The 23676-nt window shown below is 40.4% G+C and overlaps 1 pseudogene; it reads right to left on the reverse strand.

Annotated features, from left to right (window-relative positions):
* Positions 1-1732: 1732 nt before the first annotated feature.
* Positions 1733-15195, reverse strand: LOC140598526 (mitotic spindle assembly checkpoint protein MAD2A-like; annotated as a pseudogene).
* Positions 15196-23676: the final 8481 nt, after the last annotated feature.

The following is a 23676-nucleotide window of genomic DNA, read 5'->3' on the forward strand; positions in this document are numbered from 1 at the left end:
ACTGAGTCAAGAGTCCAGGGCAGGCCCATTAGGCTCTCTTAGAATCTTGGGTTCACTGTATAACATGGTGTGGAAGTCATGTAGGGCTTTTTTTTTTTCTTCCAAACATTTATTTAAATTTTAATTAACATATAGTGTAATATTGGTTTCAGGAGTATAATTTAGTGATTCATCACTTACATATAATACCCACTGTTCATAGGTCATTTGCAATTCTTACATCTGTTGATTTAAATATCTTCCTCTTAAGGTGGACTTCAAGGTATAGGAAAAGAGGGCAGGACAAGTTTAGATGGAGCCATAGGCTAAAGCTTTTCCGGTTGAGCTTTGCCAATAAAGCTTGTAGCTTGGCTCCCACTCAACTCTAATATATGTACTAGTAGGAGTCAGTAGTGGTATAAGCCACGAAGTATAAGTGGTAATTTTAGGACTTTTTAATTTGGCGAATAAAAACAACTGACAGAAATTTAAGTATTATCCGTGATCTATTAAGAAAGTTGCTACTGGTGAATATTTTTCAGGGAATGACCACATTATTTCTGGTTATTTAGCAGAGGCATTTAGTGTTTCCTAAAGCAGTTACTGCTTTCTAAAAAGAATTTCAAACTTTTGTCCCAAAAGTAGGACCAGATTTTTTAACTCTTCATATTTTTACTGAACTTCCAGTTCTGCTTTCCGTCTCAACCTAATGTTTCATGTTTAGAGGTTACAAACAGCACAGAATTTAAATGCTTTAATCTTACTAGTGTCCACTTTGTAACATACCTCATGTTTGGAAAACCAGACTCTTGACCACACCTTAATTCAACATCATTTTCCTTTCTGCAGAACTGCTTTTCTTATTCAGGAAAAGGACATATGTGGGTGGACCTCAATTAGATAGCTTCAACAATTCTCCAGGCAATGGGCTTTCACAATAGCATTCACTATACCTGTCATCAAATACTGGCACTTATTTGTCTTGCAATGAGAGAATTGCCTTTTATTCTTAACAAGCAGGCAACTGGATCAAAGAGATTAGATTACTCAGGTGAAAAAACAAATACATAATGAGATAAACCTGTGTAGTAACTGCCTGGAAGCTTGCCATCTATTTTCCTCTCCATATCTCAAGCTTCAGAAAGACCAAGACTTTGTTTCATTCATCCTAATACTTGGAACTTTAACAGGTGCTCACTTTGTCATTTCTGAATGAGTGATACAGGCTATGTGTTTTTACTTTATAGTGAAGGTTAATGAGTTAATTCATATAAAAAGCTTAGAACGGTGTCTGATACTAAGCACTTAATTACAAAACAAGGTAACATTTAGAATAGAGATTAGAAAAGATGTCAGAAGTTTGCCTTAAACTGACCCTTAAAAAATAAGGAAAACTAGGCTGGCAATAAAGCTAAGAGGATAGAAAAGTTCTCCAGTCCACTATATGCTAAAATGAATTAATTCCAAATGACATGTATTATTTTATACAGAGAATGATGCTTATTTTAAGTCTAAGGTTATAAGATTAAAGGGATATAATCAAAGCTTGTTCGTTAAATTGAAAGTACCTCCAGATTTATTCAAGTTGGTATCCTTAGGCCTCAGTAGGCACAAGATATTATTTGCTATACTGAATCCATTCTATTATATGTGTTAATACCACACCAATATAAACATATTTAAGACAAATTTTAAACATACATATTTAACTTTATTTCATCATCATTTAAAGCTTGATTTTATAAAACAAAAAAATTAAGAGTTCTGTATCACAGGAATTTAAACAGTGGCAATACACATAGCTTTGTAGGTTCGAGTTCTACAACAAATCAAAATCAAATAATTGGAAGTGTTTTCAATATGGAAAATATACAAATGAAATAAATGGCAGAGACCTATTATGAGCAATGTTTCATTACTTGCAGGTTGTCATTAGATAATTTCAGAATCTAAACAAAGACTCTCAATATTCATACTTCTGTTGCTGTATTTTACATTTAATATCTCCCTACCTATAATCCAGAGGCAAAGTCCTTGACCAAAAGGTCTGATTTAAGAAGGCATTTAGTTTTATGGCAAAAGTTATCCATCTACAGTTACCACTTTCAAGGAATTGACAACAATGCTGATGTGATCTGCTAGTTCCCTTTTGAACAATGTGCAATAATTTATGCCAACCCTGTATCAAGTCATACAGGTAACAAAAAATGGGACAATTATGCACAGTTCAATAGATGTATAATGTTAAGTTTCCCCAGTCTAAAAATTAACCAGTGATACAAAATTTATCAACTATAGTTGACTTGGTTTCAGGAAAACCGCATCTGAGAACTACAAGTACATCACTGTCCTAATCTCATCCTCAGTCACTGGTCGGAATTTTATAGGCCACCATGCTATTTACTTTGTGGATAGTAGTAGTAAATGAATGAAGACAGACTTCCTCAGAATTGGTAATAAACTGTGGTCCCGACTCTTCCCATTTTTCAAGGACAACCAAATCTTTGTATAAATCAGTAGGTCAAATGAACCTAAATTGGGGATAAGATCATTAAAGTACAATTATTTTTTGAAAGGTACAAGTATCCTTCCTCTCTCCCTCACATGTGAGCCACCTATCATGTCAGAAAAGCTAGTTTGGCTTGATCTCTAATCAGTTATATTAGCTAATTGCTTTTCTTCAATGGAAATTTTAGTACAGAAAATACTGTACTCCTTTTTACTTAATGAAAAACTCGATTGTTTTTTTTTCTTCAAAGAGAAAAGCCATTAAAGATATTTGCAGAAAGTATATAATTGATCATGAGACAGCATGAATCTAAGCCAGAGAAAAAGAACATCTTGGTTTTGTGACCGCTGTATCCCAATGCCCAGAACCATGGAAGGCATACAGTAGGCATTTAGGGTATATCTGATGAATGAAGGAGTAACTAAGCCAGAAAAGAAAGACACAGTTATACCTGTCTAAGTCTTAATTATATACAAGGAAATGTGTATAAAATAAAAGTAATGGAAGAAATTACGTCAAAATATTCAGGAGTACTGAATGAAAACTTTCATTCTTTCCCTATTCGGCACTTGTAAATAAAACACAACCAGCATCGCTTTAGATTCATGACGTTTTTCTCACTTATATACCATGACATGGATAATTAAGAAAAAACTCAACAAAACTGTTAATTCTTAAAGTAATAGCTTAATCTTTCCACAACAAATCTGAACCATCATGAAGTCATATAATACTTACAAGAGACTTCCAACAGCGGCAGAAACGTCACGGTAGCTGTGATCTGTCGGATTACGGAGAGGATCTCATCCTGGATGGCCTTCTGAGACTTTCCTCTGGGTGTGCTACTGAAGAAACCAAATGAGTTGATTCATTTTAAGTTTTAACAAGTTATTTAAAACACTGGTAAGATTATTTGTTTGATTAAATGCTTCAAAACTCAAATTAAGGAATGCATTCAAAAGGAGTTTTTAAAAAACAATTATAATTTCACTTATTATTCCAGTGATTAAGGCTGATCTTAGTATCAGGTCATTAAATAACAGATGACCAGAAAACCTGCCAAGTGCTTCAAGTCAGGAAACATTCAGCATATTGTAAAATAAAGATAACAATTAGTATCTAAGATCTTTAATTGGCATAATCATTTTGGCATTTTTAGGAATACATAAATGTCTAATTCTGTAGTGCTTCAAAGAAGATGTTATATCAAGTTGTTTTTATTATTAAACATTTTCCAGGGGAGGGGCAAGATGGCGGAAGAGTAGGGTCCCCAAATCACCTGTCCCCACCAATTACCTAGATAATCTTGAAATCATCCTGAAAATCTATGAATTCGGCCTGAGATTTAAAGAGAGAACAGCTAGAATGCTACAGTGAGAAGAGTTCACACTTCTATCAAGGTAGGAAGACGGGGAAAAAAGAAATAAAGAAACAAAAGGCATCCAAGGGGGAGGGGCCCCGCAAGGAGCCAGGCGAAGGCCAGGGCGAGTGTCCCCAGGACAGGAGAGCCCAGGCCCAGAGAAGCAGGAGCTTCACCAATCTTCCTGGGCAGAAAGGCCTCGCAGGGAGTTGGAGCAGGACCCCAGAAAGGCGGGGATGCCCGCAGGCTCCGTGGGACACTACCAGAGCAACTGCGCCCCGGGGAGAGTGTGCTGAGCTCCATAAAAGGGCTGCAGCGCAGACACAGCTCGACCCGGGAGCAGCTCACAGGGGCTAGGGCCACAGTTCCGCAGAGAGGCGGCTGTGTGGTGGGAGCACAAATCCAACAGCACAGGCCCAGGAGCACAGGGCGCCAGGGACACAGCCCAGGATCCGGCCTCCTCCCGGGACAGGCAGAGGCCAGGAGGGTCCAGGATGGGAAGGACGCTCCTGCCCCAAGCTGAGCAGATCAGCGGCCCCGACCCCGGAGCATCCAGGCCCCAGCAGATGGAGAGCTCCGTAGTTACTTCAGGAGCTGACTCCAGGGCTCCAGAGCAGGCCGCTGCCACTGCAGGTGTTTCTTCTGGGGCCTCAAGGGGTAAACAAGCCCCTCTGAGCCCTGCACCAGGCAGGGGGTAGAGCAGCTCCCCCAAGCGCTAACACCTGAAAATCAGCACAACAAGCCCGTCCCCCAGAGACCAACTAGACGGACAAGTTCCAGGGGAAGTCAAGGGACTTAAAGTATACAGAATCAGAAGATACTTCCCTGTGTTTTTGTTTGTTTGTTTGTTTGTTTTTGTTTTTTTGTTTTGTTTTGTTTTTGTTTTTGTTTTGCTTTTTGAATTTTATTTGTTTCCCTTGGCCTTTCTTTCCCTTCTTTTTCTTTCTCTTTTTCCTCTTTTTTTCTTCCTTTTTTCGTTTTTCTTTTTCTCTTTTCTTTCCTCCTTTCTCTCTTCTCAATTTCTCCTTTTCCCAATACACCTTGTTTTTGGCCACTCTGCACTGAGCAAAATGACTAGAAGGAAAACCTCACCTCAAAAGAAAGAATCAGAAACAGTCCTCTCTCCCACAGAGTTACAAAATCTGGATTAGAATTCAATGTCAGAAAGCCAATTCAGAAGCACTATTATACAGCTACTGGTGGCTCTAGAAAAAAGCATAAATGACTCAAGAGACTTCATGACTGCAGAATTTAGACCTAATCAGGGAGAAATTAAAAATCAATTGAATGAGATGCAATCCAAACTAGAAGTCCTCACGACGAGGATTCATGAGCTGGAAGAACGAGTGGGTGACATAGAAGACAACAAAGAGGGAAACAGAGGAAAAAAGAGACAAACAATTAAAAGACCATGAAGATAGATAAACGGAAATAAACGACAGCCTGAGGAAGAAAAACCTACGTATAATTGGGGTTCCCGAGGGCGCCGAAAGGGACAGAGGGCCAGAATATGTATTTTAACCAATCATAGCTGAAAACTTTCCTAATCTGGGAAGGGAAACAGGCATTCAAATCCAGGAGATAGAGAGATAGAGAGATCTCCCCCTAAAATCAATAAAAACAGTTCAACACCTCGACACTTAATAGTTAAGCTTGCAAATTCCAAAGATAAAGAGAAGATCCTTAAAGCAGCAAGAGACAAGAAATCCCTGACTATTATGGGGAAGAGTATTAGGGTTACAGCAGACCTCTCTACAGAGACCTGGCAGGCCAGAAACGGCTGGCAGGATATATTCAGGGTCCTAAATGAGAAGAACATGCAACCAAGAATACTTTATCCGGCAAGGATCTCATTCAGAATAGAAGGAGAGATAAAGAGCTTCCAAGACAGGCAGGCACTGAGAGAATATGTGACTTCCAAACCAGCTCTGCAAGAAATTTTAAGGGGGACTCTTAAAATTCCCCTTTAAGAAGAAGTTCAGTGGAACAATCCACAAAACAAGGACTGAATAGATATCATGATGACACTAAACTCCTATCTTTCAATAGTAACTCTGAACGTGAATTGGCTTAATGACCCCATCAAAAGGCACAGGGTTTCAGACTGGATAAAAAAGCAGGACCCACCTATTTGCTGTCTACAAGAGACTCAGACAGAAAGACACCTACAACCTGAAAATAAAAGGTTGGAGAACCATGTACTACTCAAAGGGTCCTCAAAAGAAAGCAGGGGTAGCCATCCTTATATCAGATAAACTAAAGTTTTTCCCAAAGACGGTAGTGAGAGTTGAAGAGGGACACTATATCATACTTAAAGGATCTATCCAAGAAGAGGACTTAACAATCCTCAATATATATGCCCCGAATGTGGGAGCTGACAAAACTATCAATTAATAACATAAATTAAGACATATTTAGATAATAATATACTTGGTGACTTCGATTTAAGGCTTTCTCCACTGGATAGGTCATCTAAGCACAACATCTCCAAAGAAACAAGAGCTTTAAATGATACACTGGACCAGATGGATTTCACAGATATCTACAGAACTTTACATCCAAACTCAACTGAATACACATTCTTCTCAAGTGCACATGGAACTTTCTCCAGAATAGACCACATACTGGGTCACAAATCGGGTCTGAACCGATACCAAAAGATTGGGATCGTCCCCTGTATAATCTCAGACCATAATGCCTTGAAATTAGAACTAAATCACAACAAGAAGTTTGCAAGGACCTCAAACACGTGGAGGTTAAGGACCATCCTGCTAAAAGATGAAAAGGTCAACCAGGAAATTAAGGAAGAATTAAAAAGATTCATGGAACCTAATGAGAATGAAGATACAATCGTTCAAAATCTTTGGGATGCAGCAAAAGCAGTCCTGAGGGGGAAATACATCACAATACAAGCATCCATTCAAAAACTGGAAGGAATTCAAATACAAAAGCTAACCTTACACATAAAGGAGCTAGAGAAAAAACAGCGAATAGATCCTACACCCAGCAGAAGAGAGTTAATAAAGATTCGAGCAGAACTCAATGAAATTGAGAACAAAAGAACTGTGGAACAGATCAACAAAACCAGGAGTTGGTTCTATGAAAGAATTAATTAAGATAGATAAACTATTAGCCAGACCTATTAAAAAGAAGAGAGAGAAGACTCAAATTAATAAAATCATGAATGAGAAAGGAGAGATCACTACCAAAACCAAGGAATTAGAAACGATTTTAAAAACATATTATGAACAGCTATACGCCAATAAATTAGGCAAACTGGAACAAATGGACGCATTCCTGGGAAGCCACAAACTACCAAAACTGGAACAGGAAGAAATAGAAAACCTAAACAGGCCAATAACCAGGGAGGAAATTGAAGCAGTCATCAAAAACCTCCAAAGACACAAAAGTCCAGGGCCAGATGGCTTCCCAGGGGAATTCTATCAAACGTTTAAAGAAGAAACCATACCGGGGATCCCTGGGTGGCGCAGCGGTTTGGCGCCTGCCTTTGGCCCAGGGCGCGATCCTGGAGACCCGGGATCGAATCCCACATCAGGCTCCCGGTGCATGGAGCCTGCTTCTCCCTCCGCCTGTGTCTCTGCCTCTCTCTCTCTCTCTGTGACTATCATAAATAAATAAAAAATTAAAAAAAAGATTAAAAAAAAGATTAAAAAAAAAAAAAAAAAGAAACCATACCTATTCTACTAAAGCTGTTTGATAGAAAGAGATGGAGTACTTCCAAATTCGTTCTATGTGGCCAGCATCACCTTAATTCCAAAAGCAGACAAAGATCCCACCAAAAAGGAGAGTTCCAGACCAATATCCGTGATGAACATGGAAGCAAAAATTCTCAACAAGATACTAGCCAATAGGATCCAACAGCACATTAAGAAAATTATTCACCATGACCAAGTAGGATTTTTCCCCGGGACAGAAGGCTGATTCAACACTCATAAAACAATCAATGTGTTTCATCATATCAGCAAGAGAAAAACCAAGAACCATATGATACTCTCATTAGATGCAGAGAAAGCATTTGACAAAATACAGCGTCTATTCCTGATCAAAACTCTTCAGAGTGTAGGAATAGAGGAAACAGTCCTCAACATCTTAAAAGCCATCTACGAAAAGCCCACGGCAAATATAATTCTCAATGGGGAAGCACTGGGAGCCTTTCCCCTAAGATCAGGAACAAGACAGGGATGTCCACTCTCACCACTGCTATTCAACATAGTACTGGAAGTCCTAGCCTCAGCAGTCAGACAAAAAAAAGGCATTAAAGACATTCAAATTGGCAAAGAAGAAGTGAAACTCTCCCTCTTCGCCAATGACATGATACCCTACGTAGAAAAACCAAAAGCCTCCACCCAAAGATTGCTAGAACTCATACAGCAATTTGGTAGTGTGGCAGGATACAAAATCAATGCCCAGAATTCAGTGGCATTTCTATACACTAACAATGAGACTAAATAAGGAGAAATTAAGGAGTCAATCCCATTTACAATTGCACCCAAAAGCATAAGATACCTAGGAAGAAACCTAACCAAAGAGGTAAAAGATCTATACCCTAAAAACTATAGAACACTTCTGAAAGAAATTGAGGAAGACACAAAGAGATGGAAAAATAGTCCATGCTCATGGATTGGCAGAATTAATATTGTGAAAATGTCAATGGTACCAGGGCAATTTACACGTTTAATGCAATCCCTATCAAAATACCATGGACGTTCTTCAGAGAGTTAGAATAAATTATATTAAGATTTGTGTGGAATCAGAAAAGACCTCATATAGCCAGGGGAATTTTAAAAAAGAAAACCATAGCGGGGGGCATCACAATGCCAGATTTCAGTTTGTACTACAAAGCTGTGGTCATCAGGACAGTGTGGTACCGGCACAAAAACAGACACATAGATCAATGGAACAGAATAGAGAACCCAGAAGTGGACCCTGAACGTTATGGTCAACTAATATTCGATAAAGGAGGAAAGACTATCCATTGGAAGAAAGCCAGTCTCTTCAATAAATGGTGTTGGGAAAATTGGACATCCACATGCAGAAGAATGAAACTAGACCACTCTCTTGCACCACACACAAAGATAAACTCAAAATGGATGAAAGATCTAAATGTGAGGCAAGATTCCTTCAAAATCCTAGAGGACAACATAGGCAACACCCTTTTTTTTAACTCAGCCACGGTAACTCCTTGCAAGATACATCCACGAAGGCAAAAGAAACAAAAGCAAAAGTGAACTATTGGGACTTCATCAAGATAAGAAGCTTTTGCACAGCAAAGGATACAGTCAACAAAACTAAAAGACAAGCTACAGATGGGAGAAGATATTTGCAAATGACGTATCAGATAAAGGGCTAGCATCCAAGATCTGTAAAGAACTTCTTAAACTCAACACCAAAGAAACAAACAATCCAATCATGAAATGGGCAAAAGACATGAACAGAAATCTCACAGAGGAAGACCTGGACATGGCCAACATGAACATGAGAAAATGCTCTGCATCACTTGCCATCAGGGAAGTACAAATCAAAACCACAATGAGATACCACCTCACACCAGTGAGAATGGGGAAAATTAACAAGGCAGGAATCCACAAATATTGGAGAGGATGTGGAGAAAAGGGAACCCTCTTACACTGTTGGTGGGAATGTGAACTGGTGCAGCCACTCTGGAAAACTGTGTGGAGGTTCCTCAAAGAGTTAAAAATAGAGCTGCCCTATGACCCAGCAATTGCACTGCTGGGGATTTACCCCAAAAATTCAGATGCAATGAAATGCCGGGACACCTGCTCCCCAATGTTTCTAGCAGCGATATCCACAATAGCTAAACTGTGGAAGGAGCCTTGGTGTCCATCGAAAGATGAATGGATAAAGATGTGGTTTATGTATACAATGGAATATTACTCCGCCAATAGAAATGACAAACACCCACCATTTGCTTCAACGTGGATTGAAGTGGAGGGTATTATGCTGAGTGAAGTAAGTCAATCGGAGAAGGACAAACATTATATGTTCTCATTCATTTGGGGAATATAGATAAGAGTGAAAGGGAATATAAGGGAAGGGTCAATAAATGTGTGGGAAATATCAGAAAGGGAGACAGAACTTACCTACTCCTAACTCTGGGAAACGAACTAGGGGCGGTGGAATGGGAGGAGGGCGGGGGGGCGTGCCTGGGTGGTGGGCACTGAGGGGGGCACTTGACGGTATGAGCACTGGGTGTTATTCTGTATGTTGGTAAATTGAACACCAATAAAAATAAATTATTTAAAATAATAAAATAAACATTTTCTAAAATAGACCAAAGGCTTCAGGAACAAAGTACATTTCATTATGAGAGAGAGTTCTGAGTTTACAGGTAAGCATGCCTTGGACAATGCTAAGAATTAGCATATAATGAGGGGGCATTTCCCATCCAGAGGATCTAAGAACTTCAGTTCAGAGTGTCTTAGGAAATTCATAGCATTAAATGAAATACAGTAGAGCTGCATATCAAGCTAGGAGAACGTCTAGGATAATACTTCATGGTTAAAAGTACCTTGACACAATCCATTAAATGGGCCACCTAATACATCCTAATACACCTAATACATAGCTTACATATAGCACCATAAATACTAACGGTTGAAATTCATGGATTTTAGACTAAGGGCAGTTATGTTAAAAGTACACTATACAAGTCCATAATAGGCATGACTCTTTTGTGAGCACAGTTTGTGAGTCTTATTCTTCTCCAAAGGAGATCTAACATAATTAGAAACAAACTACCTTATACAAAGCTAGTTCAATATAGTTAGAACTCATTTAGTCAAGAAAACAAGTTTTGGGAAAAAAATCATGAAAATGGAAGCAGTTTAATTCATACTTACCTGTCATCTTTTGCAGTCTTGTCGCACTCAATATCAACCTGCCACCTTTCAAGGACTTCACTGCTTTCATTATTTGAGATGAATACCACCAGTTTCTGAACTGAACACTTGTATAACCAATCTGCAATATAGAACAAGGCATCTGTTTTGATTCACTGCATTACAAAGTAACTCTTCCCAGGTCTCACTTTCTACCCTTAGCAAATCCTACCACTGGTATTTTGGAACTCCTCCAACCTGTACAGAAAACTTGCCTCACGATAACCTAGCTCCCGTTTTCCAATTCTCAGTATCCATAGCAGATGTAGTTATTACTGAATGCTAAGCACAGAGTAGTGAACATGCAGTATACTGTAATCCAAGGTAAATTGCAGAAGATGAGCATTAATCTAATCATTACAGCAATGAATGTAAATTTTTAATTGTAATAAGTGCTAAGAAGGTGCAGTATGTGATCCAATGAGAGAATATAGGAAAATTTGACTCAGGGAATTCTCACTTGACTTCAGTTCTACTAGTAAATACCATTAAATATGCAAAAGGTTACAGAAAAGGGTACAGGTCTAAAATACTGGAAAGCAAAAAGTATCTGACCAGAGGAATGAAAGGGTAATACAGATACAGTTAAGAAAGGGAGAATGGGGGATCCCTGGGTGGCGCAGCAGTTTGGCGCCTGCCTTTGGCCCGGGGCGCGATCCTGGAGACCCGGGATCAGATCCCACGTCAGGCTCCCCGTGCATGGAGCCTGCTTCTCCCTCTGCCTGTGTCTCTGCCTCTCTCTCTCTGTGTGACTATCATAAATAAAAAATAAATAAATAAAAAATTTAAGAATTATTAGATATTCCACAAAAAGCCAAAACAGAAAAAAAATCATTTGGATTTCATCAAAATTAATAACTTTAAAAAAAAAAAAAAAGAAAGGGAGAATGAACAAGGTCGGTTTGTGCAAGATACATAGGGGTCAGACCACACAAGGTCACATGGGCTAAATTAAAGAACTTATACTTCAAGAACCAGGGAAGTCATTACTGTGTCTGAAGCAGGGTGTGATGTGATTAAACTTATATTTCAGAACTATCCTTTTGGCTGTGATGTGTGGAAAGTAGAGTGGAAGTAAAGAGAGGATCTAGGGATGCTAATTGATTAGTAATTCAAGCAAGAGGTACTGAAGGCTTATAGAAGGATAAATTGGGAGAGATGGATCAGTATAGGTAGAGTGAAGAGATTTCGTGGTTAAAATTGTTAAGATTTATTGGATACTTATGAGACTAAGGAAGAGGAAATACTCAGGGATAGTTCCCAACTTTCTGGTTTATACCACTGGTTGGAAGGTTGATCCATTCATTGAGAGAAAGAGAATGGGAATGAGACATGATGCTTACAATTTTATAAGGTTCTATTTTTCTTCTTTTTTAAAGATTTTATTTATTTATTCATGACAGAGAGAGAGAGAGGCATAGAGAGAGAGGCAGAGACACAGGCAGAGGGAGAAGCAGGCTCCATGCAGGGAGCCTGATGTGGGACTCGATCCCAGGTCTCCAGGATCATGCCCTGGGCTGAAGGCAGTGCTAAACTGCTGAGCCATCCGGGCTGCCCTAAGGTTTTATTTCTAAGTAATCTCCACACCCAATGTGGGGCTGGAACTTACAACCCAAGATCAAGAGTTGCATGCTCTACTGACTGAGCCAGCCAGGACCCCCTTAAATTTAGTTTTCAAGTATCACTAGGATAGCCACATGTGGATATCAAGGGAGCCACTTACTATATGAGCAAAGAGAAGACTTGGGTTGGATGTATGTTTGTGAGTCAACTACACAAAGATTGTTAGTAAAGTTATGTATGTGTCAGAAGTCATCTTAGAGATTATAATAAGGGGGCCTCATAATGAGCCCTGAATTAATCTTGGAACTTGGGATAATATACTCAAGAATACACAGTTGTTGTTTTCTTTCAAGAGACACAAACAATCTTGTAATATTTAGGACTTGTGGGCCCCCTAGGTCTCTTGCGTAGTCTTTTAAAAACTAGCCTTTCAAAATCTGAAAACACTCAGTTTGCAGGTAGTACAAAAATAGGCCACTTGTTGGATATGTGCCCTCAGGTTTGCCGACCCCTCGACAAAAAACAACCTTTTCTCAATTTTGCTCTGAAAAGGAAGAGATTGGGTAGTCACTTAAAGATCTGGGGTGGGTGGACATTTTTTTCTTTTAAAACTGAAGACAAATGAAACCAATGAAAATATCTCAAAAGAAAGAAGTCAGAAATACCAGAGAAGAACTAGGGTAGAGTCCTTAAGAAGGCTAGAGGGATGGGGATTCAAAGAGATTGAACAATTTGCCTCTAAGAAGAGCAATTCCTCCATTCTAACTAAAATAAAAGGGACAAATTAAATAGGAAGGTGTACATACAACCGAGGTGAAATGTCATCAGTGTAGTCTTAAAGGAGACAACCTAAAAGCCAGTAACTTAGGCAGGGTTTGCTTCTTCATCAAATTAAGGTGACATAGATTCTTAGTTACTTCTATGTTGCAGGCTAAGTAATCTGAGTATCGCCCTGGGTGATTTAGCCCTGAAGATGATAAAAATATAATTAATAGAATTCTAAAAATAAAGCCTCTTGAAACAATATATATATATATATATATATATATATGACTTAGGAATAAAAAAAAATACTATAATGTTTTTTTTGGTTTTTTTTTTTTTTTTTTGGAACTAGCTTTGGAAGGTCAAATGAGGAGCCAGGGAGAAACATCCTATAACACAGAAAAATTAGAAGTGAGAATCCTAAGTAGAGAAAAACATGGGGGAAAAAGAGACAGAATAGATGGAGAACAAGTATTCAGGAATTTCTTGAGCTACGGAAAAACAAGGAGTGTTCAGATAGAAACGGCTAACTTACAGGCAGGATTTTAACAAAGACAAATGAAGAAAGTAAGACATTAAAAAACTTTATTGGGTACTCTATTAGTAGTATTTTTTTAAGTTTAGTTCCCAGGCTGGATCCAATTTCATTTTCTTTTATCTTAAAATAATGACGGTTTTAAACTCCAGGCAGCTATAGAAAATATGTCATGTAAAAATATATAGTGGATTTCTCTCCAATAATAAACATCATCATAGTTATGTAAAATTCCAACTTGTTCCACCTGGCTACACGAACTGCAAAAATCACTTCAAAAAGAGTTGATAGAGATTGTTTTGTGAAGCCAGATCAGATTCCTAACATCAACGTATTTAACCCACTCAAAATGTGGTAGGGAAGAGTGGAGTTTCTTTCACTTTATTATTTCCTTCCTTCCGAGGGAGAATCGCTATATTTGAGATTGCAGTGTTTTACACCTCTTTGTATAGAGCTGAAAAATGAACACCAAGATGCCAGAAAGTAGGGTCCAAGAAGGCCTGCGAAACTCAAATTGGTTTTCAACAATTAAATACCTTTCACTTGTTCCACTACATTACTGAGTTATTTTATGAGCTCAGGATCTGTTGTTATAAGCAAGGTGAATCCGTATTTCTGCACTCTGGTAGAGGTTTCAGGTGGCCACGCTGATATAAAATGCTGTTGATGCCAAATGCTGAAAACAAAAGGAATGTCAAAGTTATTTCCACTTTGTAACTCTGGAAAATAAAACCTATTTAGATGTGGCTTCGGTTTCATTCATGGCATCAAACTGAAAAAGCCTAAATGTGCGTTTGTGGGTGTCTCGCTGAAAGCAGAGTAGGTGAAAAGTGCCACTGAAAATCCTTACAAATGTTGCTTCTAAATCAAAAGAACACGATACGTGCTTTTATGCGGAAAGAAAAATGCCAAACTGCATTAACCTAGCGTCAAAGTAGAACTACAAGCTCACGGTAATGCAAGCCCCAATTCAGGTTATGTGATCACAGGGTGTCCAAATAGGCTTTTGTGTCTGGATTAGCAATTGACTGATTAACCGGTCCAATGCTCCAGAGCAAGCCTCTCCCTCATTTTTCCCTCCTCTTCTCCTGCCAGAGTCTATCAGAGGGTGCAAACATGGCCTGGTCCAGGGCAGAGTTTCCTAAATCTAGTCCATCGCCCTCAGTACCGGAATCAAAGCTTGGTGGATGGGCTGTGCAAAATGTACTGGGGCTCCACCCGCTCAGGGCGGTGCCGGCCAGCCAGGCTGGGAAGCCTGTGGGATCCGCAGTTTAAAGCAAGGCTGCTGGGAGGGGCCGGCGCGAGGCAGGCCTGGGCAGCACCTGGGCTTCCCGCTGCCCCAGGAGCAAGGCGCCTAGATTAGATTCTCCAGCCAGGCGGGCGCTGGAGCAGAGCCGCCCCACCGCCACCCCCGCCCCCGTGGCCCCGGGCCTCCAGGGCCGCCGGGCCTCAGCTCTCCCCGCCCTCTGGCCTGCGGGAGCGGGACTTGCAGAAGAACTCGGCCACGATGTCCGCGCTCCCGCGCAGGGTGATGCCTTGCTCGCGGGACAGCTGCAGCGCCATGGCCAGGCCTAGGGAAGAGGGAGCGCGCTGCTACCCGGCAGGCGGCGACCGCACAGCCTCCAACGGTTCCCGCCACTCGTTTGGAAAGTAATGACGCTGCTCCCCGGGGCCTTCCGCGCAGGCGCGACGAGCCTCTCAGCCCGCCCAGCGCCAGTCTCCCTGATCGCTGGAGGGGGCGCCTCGCGCAGGCGCAGTGGGTAGGCGTGGTCAGGCACTTCCGGGTTGTGGGGCTCCGAAGGGTCCTGGCGGGCCCCTGTAATTGTGGTCGCGGGCAGCAGCTGAGGCGAGAGGACTGCAAAACCTGCTTTGACGCCCGCTCCCGAGGCCTGCGGACTGAGCGGCCCAGGATCCCAGCTCGTCAGTGCCAAAGCGATTGTTTCTTTTTTTTTTAATTTTTATTTATTTATGACAGCCACAGAGAGAGAGAGAGAGAAGCAGAGACACAGGCAGAGGGAGAAGCAGGCTCCATGCACCGGGAGCCCGATGTGGGATTCGATCCCGGGTCTCCAGGATCGCGCCCTGGGCCAAAGACAGGCTCTAAACCGCTGTACCACCCAGGCATCCCTCTTTTTTTTTTTTTTTTCAAAGCTATTTTCAAAGTGATGTGAACCGCGCGGGTTGCATCTTAACGTGCCCCAGGGACCCCCGCCACCTCCCCAAACTTCTGCTTAGATGCTTCCGGAGTCAGTGAAGAACCCGCCTGCGTGGCTGCCCAGCCGCAGCTTGAGAGGTCCTGGTGACTGGATGCGGGCACAGCTTTTAAGAAATTGGGGGCGGCCGGGGTGGCCCAGTGGTTGAGGCGCCTTCAGCCTGGGCCTGACCCTGGAGCCCTGGGGTGGAGTCCCGCGTGGGGCTCCCTGCATGGAGCCTGCTTCTGCCTCCGCCGGGTCTCTGCCTCGCTCTCTTTCTCTGTGTGTCTATCATGAATAAACAAATTCTTCTTCAAAAACAAGGGAATTAGGTTGGGCTTAAAGGGGTGAGCCGCAGCCCGTGTCCTGTGCTGTCAGCCGGTAGCCCCAGGGGCTGCCTCTGTGCGGGGAATAAGTTCCTCGGGAATAAGTTCCCCCCCAATCAGGCCCAGACACGTGGAAGAAGTTGTCCTGGAATTCTGACCCACGAATTCACTGAGTTTATTGATAGGAAAAGTCCTGTGAGCAATGTAGGTTTACCAAAGCTTGTGAAACAACTCCAGAGAAATTGAAGAAGGTAACTGTAGAGGTTTTTTTCAAGTAAAAAAAAAAAAAAAAAAAAAAAAAAAAAACTTCTAAATTTCCTAACGTTTTTGTAAGTGTAATCAAAATTTGTTGCCATAAATAACAAAGAATTATAATGTACCCCGTTTTCTATTTATCTGGATCCTTCTCTAAACCTCGTGTAATAAACAACAGATACCAAATTTTTCATTGGATTCCCATTGAACGTAGATTCAAAATAAATTCCTTGCCATGGTTAAAAGGCCCATCAGTTTGCTCTCCAACTTCATCTGCCTCCCTTCTTTCTCACTATGCTCCGGCTCCACTTGCCTTGTTACCTCCCCTAATACCCAGGCTCTTTCCCACCTACAGGCATTTTTTTTTTGTAAATTTATTTTTTATTGGAGTTCAATTTGCCAACATATAGAATAACACCCAGTGCTCTTCCCATCAAGTGCCCCCCTCAGTGCCCGTCACCAGTCACCCCCGCCCTCCTCCCTTTCCCCCACCCCTAGTTCGTTTCCCAGAGTTAAGAGTCTCTCATGCTGTCTCCCTTTCTGATATTTCCTACTCACATTTTCTCCTTTCCCCTTATTCCCTGTCACTACTTTTTATATTCCCCAAATGAATGAGACCATATAATGTTTGTCCTCATCCTATTGACTTATTTCACTCAGCATAATACCCTCCAGTCTTGATTTATGCTGTTCCCTGAGCCTGGAATGTTCTCTTCCCCATGGCTGACTCCTCCTCATCTTTTAGGTTCCTTAAAGCTACTTTTTCAGAGACTTCTACCTTAAGTATCCTTTCATGCCTCCCCGTCCTCCTTTTTTAAATTATTCACAGGCTTTATCATAAAATGCAATTAGGTATTTATTCAGGTTTCTTTGTTCAATGTCTGTACCCCACAGGAATGGGACTTCCGTGAGCACAGAGGACATAGTGTCTTCTTCACTGTCTCATTTCAGTGTTCAGCACAGGGACTAGGTCGAAGGGCTAACATCAGCTTTCATTATGTGCCAGGAACCATTCTTTGCAACTCACAATCATTAACTTGTGCAATCCTCACGTCGTCCTTTTAGACACATACTAGTATTATGAACCCCATCTTACAGAAGGAAACCGACACATTCACTTCAGTGTCTCAAGCAGGTTTCCCGAGGTCACAGAACTAAGAAGTGGTCTCCAGGACTTAAACCCATGCAGTCTGGGTTCATAGTTTTTACGACCCCAAGGACAGACCATTATTAAAGACTCGAACTTCAAATAAAGAAAGCTATGTGAGTTGACATTTGCATGGCTGACACCATTTTTAAGAAATAAAAATCTCTGAAAAAATAAAGGAGGTTCTCAGTTCAGCTCCCCAGTGCTGAACTCACAAGTTCAAGTCCATTTACATGGTCACCAAGGGGAAATCACAGCAGCAGCAAGCTGGAGAAATGCAAAGGAAGTTGAGCAAAACGCTGAAGTCATTGATAATGACTCTGAATTAAGAAGTCCTAGAAGCTCCACATAGGAACTGGGATGAGAACAACCCAAGAGATTGTTGAATGAGGGTCAGGTAGAGAATTAAATGTCAGGAGAAGTAGCTGATGTCACATTTGTGAACGTGACTACCTACACATCACGTTTTCATGAACTTAAATGTAGTCATTAAGAAACTTGAAACAGATGTTTTGCATAAACCAGTGAAATGCGAGGACATTCATGGTCTTTTAAAATTACTGGAGAGCAAGAAAGAATCCAAGAGTGCAACGTGGATGCTTCCTTTTCTTTTTTTCCACCTGAAGTGCTTAGCCAACCCTTCAACCTACTTCAAATTAGTATTAATTTACATGCCAAAGAATAGGGAAATATTTATTCTTTCTCTATGGCAGCAGTAAACTGATTTTGTTTTAAAGTGAAGTGAAACAACACATTTAACAAAGAATCTTGAGAAATAATATTAGAATTCTATACAAAAATCTTCAGTTAATATTTATCAATCACATACAGTGTGCCTGCCGCTTCAGTTAGCAACAGAATGACAAAGCATTCTGTCCTGCCCTGTGGAGTCCAGTACTAAAAAGAAATATTTTCAATGCCATGAACATAATGCTAGGAGAAGGAGCAGATAAGAATACAATCCAGTCCTCCTGGATGTATGGGTGTTCTCATGTCATAAGGTGGGGAATGATATCCCATGGAGAGGGAAGAGAATGCGCAAAGGTAGGGAGGTATGACAAGCAAGGCTCATGTGGGGAACTGAAAACAGTTTACTAAGGCTAAAGAAACATATTATTAGAGCAACAAATTGAAATAAATTTAAATAAGGGGAATAACTTGAAAAAGAAGTTAAAATTGAAGCTGGAGCCGAACCCTGATGATCTCGGTAATTATAAGAAGAAACTGGAAGCATCTTCTGCAAGTAGTGGGAATTAATTAAAGGATTCTAAGTAGAGGCTAAAGCTAAAATATCATTTAGTCAGCAAGCTGGAGAATATGAAACTGGAGTCAGCAAGGCCAATACGATTATTCCACTCCAAGATATAAACAATTTGAATATGAATTAAGATAGTGCTCACTGATTCATGCTTTTCAAAATATTCACTAAATGTTCTTATCTGCCAGGCAAGGTTCTAGACCTGGGGACACAGCAATTGACAATAAGAAAAAAAAAAAACTGTCATCACAGAACCTATAATACATGATAAATAATTAAACAAGCAAATATGTGAGATTTCAGGTGGATGTAAGTGCCATGAAGGAGAAGAAGAATATGGGGTGGGGGTTAAGAAAGTAATGGAAATAAGAAAGAGAAGAGTTTGAGCAGAGAACTGAAATAAGTATAGGAGAAAGCCATAAAGGAACCTGTGAAGGGGGTCCCAGGCCAGAGAAGCTGCCAAAACAAAACAAACAAACAAACAAAAGCCCCTATTCATTGGAAATTACTTAGTGTGTCTGAAAAACAGCATGGAAGTGATGTGGCCAGACTGAGGTGGACATGGATGTGAAGTCACAATGGTTGGGGTACGAGAATGGGGGTGCAGACCTGTAGGGACTTTTGGAGCATAGTAAAACTTTGGTTTTCACTCTAAATGGGATGAACAGTCATTGGAGGGTTTCAGCAAATGAGTAAAATATAATACATATACAACCTACACCTAAAATATATAAAATCTGACTCAGGGGTGGGCAGCTTAGGACAGACTGTGAGGAGCAATGGTAGGAGACGGATAAATTAAGAAACTACTGCATTATTGCAGGACACTCAGCTGATTGCTGGGGAGATGTGAAAAACGTTCAGATTCTCAGCTTATTTTATTATTTTATTTTATTTTTTCAAGATGGAGAATCCTGTCTTTTATTTTATTTGTTTCATAATTAACATTTTATTTATTTTCTTACAAATTTATTTTTATTGGTGTTCAATTTGCCAACATATAGAATAACACCCAGTGCTGATCCCATCAAGTGCCTCCCTCAGTGCCAGTCACCTAGTCACCTAGTCACCCCCACCCCCCCGCCCACCTCCCCTTCCACCACCCCTAGTTCGTGTCCCAGAGTTAGGAGTCTCTCATGTTCTGTCTCCCTCCTTGATATTTCTCAGCTTATTTTATTTATTTTTTTTCTCAGCTTATTTTAAATGAAAGGCCAATCAGAGTTGCTACTGGATTGGATGTCAGAATGAGAAAAAGAGGAGTGAAGGTGGCCATGGTAATTTCAAGAGGAGGGACGCCTCGGTGGCTTTGTGGTTGAGCAACTACCTTTGGCTCAGGTTGTGATCCTGGAATCTGGGATCGAGTCCCGCATTGGGCTTCCTGTGAGGAGGCTGCTTCTCCCTCTGCTTCTGTCTCTGCCTCTCTGTGTGTGTGTGTGTGTGTCTCTCATGAATAATAAATCTTTATTTTTTAAAAGGAAATTTAGAGAGGATAATAAGTTTGAGAAATATACAGAATGAAGACTGTCAGGAATTACTGGGAGTGAATGGGGGCTACTTGGCTTTGAATCCTAGAATCCTGACTTGGCCAGTTGTAAGTGGTGGAGAAGGGGCAAGTCACTCAACTTCAGTGAGCCTCAGTTGCTTCAGAAAGTAGAAACATCTGGATATCTCTGGGATGTAGTGAGGATCAGAGAAAATATATACGAACTGGATCACTAGATCTTTCCCACAATAGAAGCTCAACTAGATGATGCTGTTGGTCATGGCTTAGGGAAAAAGTGTCTGGCATGATGCTCAGAGCTTTAGTTTGAGTTATTTGGACATGGTGGAGCCTAGAGAGAGATATATAGGTAAAGGGATTGTGTTCAGTGACTGACAAGACTGGGGGAGATACTGATTTCAATCTAGAACACAGGAGAGATGTGTGACAGGCAGCTCAAAAAATATGCCTCAAAAATTTTCAGAAGAGAGATCTAGGCAGGAGAAAGAGAGATCTGGAAGTCATCACCATAGGGATAAGAGCAAAGATACTAGAAGTTCAATAGCTATGGCATGCCGGGGGAGCTTCATGGCATGGTCATCCCATGACCATGCCTAAGGGCCTAGTGTTAATGAGTGAAGTGGCATTTGAGCAAAGTTGTAAAGAACCCAGATCAACATACATCATTTTTTTTTTGCAATTTTGCCATGCCACTCAAGTGTAACTCAAATATCGTGTGTATGCATGTGTGTGTGCACGTAAACACACGAGCGTTCGTGTGTGTGTGTGTGTGTGTGTGTGTGTGTGTAAATGCTAGGCAGTGGGAACAAGGGATGCAGAGGAAGTAGTGTATGAAACCACACAGAACAAGGGACAGAGATGCAGATCAGCACCAAGGGATGCTTCAGGAAACTGACTCCTCTGACCACTTACAAAAGACAATTGTCACCAAAGGCTCTACTCATTGATCTCCGAAGAGAACCAAAATCCTTCACTGCTTGAACATTAGAAGCAGTAAGTGCCACAGGAGCTGACCTGGACCAGATCGAGGCCTTATCTCAACTGAGCGCCCACAGACTGACTTCGAGTTTGGTTGGTTAGCTTCCTGTATCCTTATGTTTTCCTGTTTGTGGTGTGTTTGGCTTGTCTTCTGTCCTGATTTGTGTGCTGTGTAAGGAGCCAATTTTATTTTATTTTATTTTTAATGATTTATTTATTTACTTATTCGAGAGAGAGAGAGAGAGAGAGAGAGAGAGAGAAGGAGGCAGAAACACAGGAGGAGGGAGAAGCAGGCTCCATGCTGGGAGCCCGACATGGGACTCGATCCCGGGACTCCAGGATCGCACCCTGGGCCAAAGGCAGGTGCTAAACCACGGAGCCACCCAGGGATCCCCAAGAAGCCAATTTTAATCACATGGTAAATTGTCACCGGATCTGGAATCCTGAACCTGCTTTATAATTGTGATTTAACTTTGCTTTATGATTGGATAGAGCTGACACTGGAAAGACACACCTCGTATTTGTGCCTTCATAGAGTGTTGGTGGCAGCCAACAAATCAGATAACTTGGATGAAATGGACATGTTCTTAGGAGCACACAAATAACCAAAACTGATTCAAAAAGAAATAGAAAAATTCCAGAGACAGTAACAAGTAAAGAGATTGTGTCAAGGAAAAAAACTTCCCAACAAAGAAAACCCTGAAACTAGAGAGTTTCACTGATAAATTCCACCATTTAAAGCTGAATTAACAGTAATCCCCTCAAATTTTCCCAAAAAATAGAAGAGGAAACACTTCCTATTTTATTCTGTGAAGGCACCATTACCTCAATACCAAAGCCAGACAAAAATATTATAAGGCCAATCTAGAAAGAAAATATCGAATAAATAAATAAATAAATAAATAAATAAATATCAATATTCCTTTTGAATAAAGATGTAAAAATCTTCAAATAAAAAACAAAAACTCTTGTTCTAAAGTATATTAAAAGGATTACAAGTCATGACCAAATGACATTTATCCAGACTGCAATGGTAATTTCACTGGTAATTTTTATAAAATCAAACAATGTAATATACTGCATTAATAAAACAAAAGATAAAAAAAATCATCTCCGTTGATGATGCAAAACCTTTGACAAAATCCAATGCCCCGTTTTTATAAAAATACTCAGAAAACTAGGATAGAAGGGAACTTCCTTAACATAACAAAGGGTATTTATGAAAAACTCACACCTAACATCACATTGCATGGTGAAAAATAGAAAAGTAATGCAAAGAATGGACCTCAACTTCACACTATATACAAAACATTAACTTAAAGTAGGTCAAAGACTTAAATGTGAAACTATCAAACTTAGAAAAAAAAAAAACCATGAGAGTAAATCTTCATGAACTTAAAATTGGCAATTCTTAGATCTGACACCAAAAGTATGCTGAGAAAAAGAAAAGAAAAAACCAGATAAATTGGATGTCAACATTAAAAAGTTTTTTTTAAGATGCTATTTTTTTAAAATAATCTCTGCATCCAACTTAGGTGCTCAAACTCACAACCCCCAGACCAAGTTTCGTGTTCTACTGACTAAGCCAGCCAGGTGCCCTTAACATTGAAAAGTTTTGTGCATCAGAGGATATTATTTAAAAAGGGAAAAGACAACTTATAGAATGCAAGAAGATATTTGTATATCATATATCTGGTAAGAGCCTAGTATCTAGAATATACAAAGAACTCTTCACATTCAACCACTTACAATACCAATAAAACAAAAGACAAATATAACAACAACAACAACAACAAAAAAGACAAACAACAAACTTTTAAATGGGAAGAGGTGCTGAACAGACATTTCTCCAGAGAAGATACAAATACCAACAAGCAAGTACATAGAAAGATGCTCAATATTATTAATACTTTGGGAACTTTTAAAGTTTTGATTTAATCAAAACTACAAGGAGATATCATTTCACTCACCCTAAGGTGACTGTAATTTAAAAAGGCAGAAAATTACAAACATTGACAAAGATGTGAAAAAGCTGGCAGTTGCAGGCACTCCTGGCCAGAATATAAAATGGTGTAGCTATTATGAAAAATAGTAAAGCAATTCCTTGAAAAGTCATCACCATATGACACAAGCAATTCTACTCCTCGGGATATACCTCAAAGAATTGAAAATAGGTACTTAAACACTTGTATGCACCTGTTAGTCTCAAAGCAATTCACAATAGTCAAAAGGGAGAAACAACCCAAATGTTCTCAATAATGAATAAACAGGGATCCCTGGGTGGCCCAGGGGTTTGGCGCCTGCCTTTGGCCCAGGGCGCGATCCTGGAGACCCGGAATCGAATCCCACGTCGGGCTCCCAGTGCATGGAGCCTGCTTCTCCCTCTGC

The sequence above is a fragment of the Vulpes vulpes genome, chromosome 4 (assembly GCF_048418805.1).
Source record: "Vulpes vulpes isolate BD-2025 chromosome 4, VulVul3, whole genome shotgun sequence".
In the NCBI taxonomy this organism is placed as follows: Eukaryota; Metazoa; Chordata; class Mammalia; order Carnivora; family Canidae; genus Vulpes; species Vulpes vulpes.